Raw genomic sequence first — 4,445 nt, 5'->3', positions numbered from 1 at the left:
AATCGTTGAATTGCATCAATCGGCAGTAAATCAAGCCCTCAAAAGAGCCAATTGAGTTAGCATGCATCATTGAGCTTTGTGGAGAGTCATCGAGGCCTACCACACCCAAGGAGTTGAAGCTTGCATGCCCACCAAATTTGTGCTCATCTGCATCGATCGTCGACCTGCATGGAGCTCTCATCATTGGCCTCGCTAAAGCATTGACCCTTGCCAATGCTACCTACAACCGGTTCATCAACCTGCTCCTACTGCCCAATGTCCCACTCCAAAGCTTCCAACCCTACCAACTCGGCCACCTAAAGCAGTAGAAGACAAGATGAAGATGAAGAAGAAGGCGGCAATACCCTTCTAGTCTATGACGACATACTTTGAAGATGCATCCTCTCAAGGGGAGGACTTTTTCCTATGTGGAGATTATCATCCTGTGTGGATTTTGTCAGCCTATGTGGATATTACCATCCTGTGTGGATATTGCATCTTTAGTGTTTTTGTCTTAGTCCTAACCTCAAGGGGAGAATTTCAAAGTGTGAGATTTTTCCTAAAGTCTGAGTGACGGAGGGAAGAGTGGAATTATCCCACATGCTGTGGTGCAAGGCTGTAGAGCTACTTAAAGCTCATTTCATGAATGAATAAACACAAGTCTATTTTGCATTACATCTCCCTTGTTGATGGTGAGCTTGTGATGACTTAGCAATACTCAAGGTCATGTTTATGAGTCCAAGCTATTTGATCTTGGAACTTAATTTGGTTGAGTGATAATCTAGCCTTGAAAAAAAATTGTGAATTTTGAAGGTAAATATCTCTCTCTCTCTCTCTCTCTCTCTCTCTCTCTCTCTCTCTCTCTCTCTCTCCCCCCCCCTCTTTGTAGAAAACTAGCACGCACTTGTAGGTAAATATCTCTCTCTCCCTCTCCCTCTCCCTCCCTCCCTCTCTCTCTCTCTCTCTCTCTCTCTCTCTCTCTCTCTCCCCCCCCCCCCCCCCCCTTGTAGAAAACTAGCACGCACTTGTAGGTAAATATCTCTCTCTCCCTCTCTCTCTCTCTCTCTCTCTCTCTCTCTCTCTCTCTCTCTCTCTCTCACACACACACACACACACACACACACACATACCCTCTCTCTCTCTCTCTCTCTCTCTCTCTCTCTCTCTCTCTCTCTCTCTCTCTCTCTCTCTCTCTCTCTCTCTCTCTCTCTCTCTCTCTCTCTTGCATGCGTGCGTTTTCTACAAGTGGGCAGAGAGAGGGGGAGAGGGAGATTGAGAAGGGAGATGGAGTGAGAGAGGGAGGCTAAGGTGTAGATGCCTCTATAAAGTCATAACAACAACTTTTTTTTGTGCATTTGAATTTTGATTTTCTAAGGAGCTCTTAAGTTGTTTGAGGTCTCTCTCTCTCTCTCTCTCTCTCTCTCTCTCTCTCTCTCTCTCTCTCTCTCTCTCTCTCTCTCTCACACACACACACACACACACACACACACACACACACGCTCCCTCCCTCCCTATCCCTCTCTCTTGCATTTTCCACAACCAGGCGCTAGCACCCACTTGTAGAAAACATGCTAGAGAGAGAGAGAGAGAGAGAGAGAGAGAGAGAGAGAGAGAGAGAGAGAGAGAGTTCTATTATCGTCCTTGGAGGCCAAATATGACCTATGGGACCAAATGAACATGTCACGTGGTGTGAGTGGAGGTCATAAGTGACTCTCGATGTTCAAAAATGGCTGAAATAAGCATCGCAATAGAGAGTCCACATTGTGGTTGGGTGAGGAAGGTATGTAGGGAAAGTTCATGGCTGAATATATGGGGAAATGAGGACCTAATGTGGTAAAAAAGTGAGCACTCAAGTAGTGTGTGGTACTCACTCTCTCGCACTTGACGAGGGCATAAGGTGCAAAGTCAATGAGACTCCTCGCCAGTGCCCAACGTCTTGTCTCGTAGCATACAGAATGGGAGCTAAGACGAATGGAGGCAATCGTGCGGATCGCACTCAACGAGATGGGCTCAAGGATGTAGGGATGGGTTCGGTTACCTCGTTCAGAGAAGAAGAGATATTTGTAGTTTGGGGCAACATGTGTGGTGTAATGGCCGAAGCGAGAACCTCCGGACACATTGGCATTGTAAGAAGGCCTGATTAACTTGGGAGTTGACCGACGCATCCTTGACCAAGTGACATGCATCCCGTATTTCAAACCATTTCTTGATGTCAAGCATCCACCCCGATCTTACTATTTTTCTCTTGCATGTCTTTTGGACCTTTTGACTTGCTTCATATGCGATTCTAGGAAGTCGATACAAAGGGCTACGTTGTGTCTTAAGCATGTACTCCACAACCTTTTGCATGCCCAAGACCTCAATGGGAAGCGATCCGGACTCAAGAAGTAAGAGCATGTAGGGTGTTTGTGTCTTAAGTTGGAGAGAGAGAGGGGGGGGGGGGGGAGAAGAGAGAGATAGAGAGAGTGAGAATGAGGAGAAAGAAGAGAGAGAGAGAGAGAGGGAGGGGGTGCAAGGGGGGGGGAGAGAGAGAGAGAGGAGAGAGAGAGAGAGAGAGAGAGAGAGAGAGAGAGAGAGAGAGAGAGAGAGAGAGAGGGAGCTAAGGTGGAGGGACAAGGGAGTTAAGGTGGAGGGAGAGAGAGCAAGGGTGAAAAAAATTGTGGAGGATCCACAGAAAAGGGGAGAGACATAGTGGTAGATCTAGAGAGAGGGAGGGCGGTTGTAGAGGAAGAGAGAGAGAACAAGGGAGAGGAACACAGAGAGTAAAAAAAGATAAAATTTCAGTTCTTTTTGTTAATTAAAGCATTTGTGCTTCACTTTTTGTTTGGACTAAAGATGGCCAAGAAATCTGATAATGGCGCTTACGTTGAGTTTATTAACAACGGAGAGGCGATTGGTGTAGGTCAAATAGACAATACTTCAAACTTGGCTAAGCTTCATGGGAGAAAATTTCCATATGGCTGCTTCTTCATTGTAGTGTTAGAAGTATGTGATGGCAAGGATGCTCCTCTCCCTCACGCTCCTTCGACAAACAAAGAAATGACTACCCTAAAGAAAGCAGAAAAAAGTCTTATTGCGTGGCCTAAAAACGATCTGGTATTTTTTGGCTCTATCTTGATAAAGGCTTTGAAAGCAAGACAAATTAGCTAGAACCCCAAGCGGCTATAACCATTGGGCAATACATTCTTGTTGGAGGGGTATTATGAGCCCAAAGGATGCTTCATATGCTCTCTTAGTGCATCGTGCCATCCTTCCATAGATGTGTAGACGACGATATCTTGCAGACATGGGATCCATTGTGGCGAGTGGCTAATGATGAGTTCAAGACTGAAATTAAAGGAGAACCAAAGACACTTGTTGGGGTCACCTATGCACCAAAAGATTGTATACTTGGGATGGCAACCATAGGCTAGCCGCTTGGATGGGAATTCTTAGAGAGAGTAAGTTCTGTTGTTAATGGTTTTAATTTTCTTGTGTGTTCTTAAATGCAATTATTGTATATCCTTCTCTTTGGTTTTAGGTGTTGCCTACAAGAAAGATGTCAATATGCACCCAAGAGTTCGACTTGAACTAGTGATAGTAGATTCTTCAAACGAGGATGATATGTTGAGCATTGTTATGCATATAAACAAGTAAGATCCTTTGATTCTATTTTCTTGGGTAGCTAGCTTTAGTATCAAATTATCTTTTTTTAAAAATTTCAATCCCATGTAGATTGAATGAGACAGGATATGTGGCTACCTCCTACACGGACATCCTGTGGATGGTGCAGGCAATGGGTCTTGCTTCAAAGGAGGCTGTCATTGAGAAACTAACGTCTGTAGTCTATAGGCTGGATGCAAGTAGACATTGACAGGAGGGTAGGAAAGAAATCATAGTACAATGTACCCGTTTCTCTGATGTCACATCCTGTAAGTGGCATCAAAGCGTTCAATCAGTAATTAGCACAAATTGTTACTATCAAAGAATAGAATAATAGTTGGAACCATAAGTGTAGGAAAAGTATACTCTTGCCCTGAAAAAGTTCAAAGTTGATCCATATGGACATTCGTGCCAGACATTGCGCACAATCAAGTGGACCAACCGTCCAAAGTGGGTGACAAAGGAATGATTGTACAGGTTGGCGTCTGTGGACCTTCTTGCTATAAAGAAAACCTACATTCTTCGTGAGATGGCTTCTAGTGATCCAATAGATGTGAAGAGTTTGGACATCCCTCAGACAAAGTAGATTAACTCTCAGCATTCATGTTCTCTTATTAGGTGGAGAGAATATTTGAAATATATAATGTTTAATTGATACAGGAGAGTCTATTGTCTTTTGAGACTGGTTGCGGATCGAGGTCTTTTGGTCATCAATTGTAAAAGAGGCCGAGAATGTCTACAACACCATCAAAAATATACATTTTAAATTGATGCCCTTAACCTTGACTCATTCCTTGAGAATGCTAAAGAGATGCATAGGGGCA

The 4,445-nt window shown here is 44.1% G+C and overlaps 1 pseudogene; it reads left to right on the top strand.

Annotated features, from left to right (window-relative positions):
- Nucleotides 1-3,400: 3,400 nt before the first annotated feature.
- On the top strand, nucleotides 3,401-4,090 carry LOC147454956 (uncharacterized; annotated as a pseudogene).
- The last annotated feature ends 355 nt before the right edge of the window (nucleotides 4,091-4,445 follow it).

Source organism: Adiantum capillus-veneris, chromosome 7, assembly GCF_014529385.1.
Source record: "Adiantum capillus-veneris isolate H3 chromosome 7, ASM1452938v2, whole genome shotgun sequence".
NCBI classification, from domain to species: domain Eukaryota; kingdom Viridiplantae; phylum Streptophyta; class Polypodiopsida; order Polypodiales; family Pteridaceae; genus Adiantum; species Adiantum capillus-veneris.
Note: the sequence above shows the minus strand (reverse complement) of the source record. Positions and strands in the feature narration are given on the sequence as shown.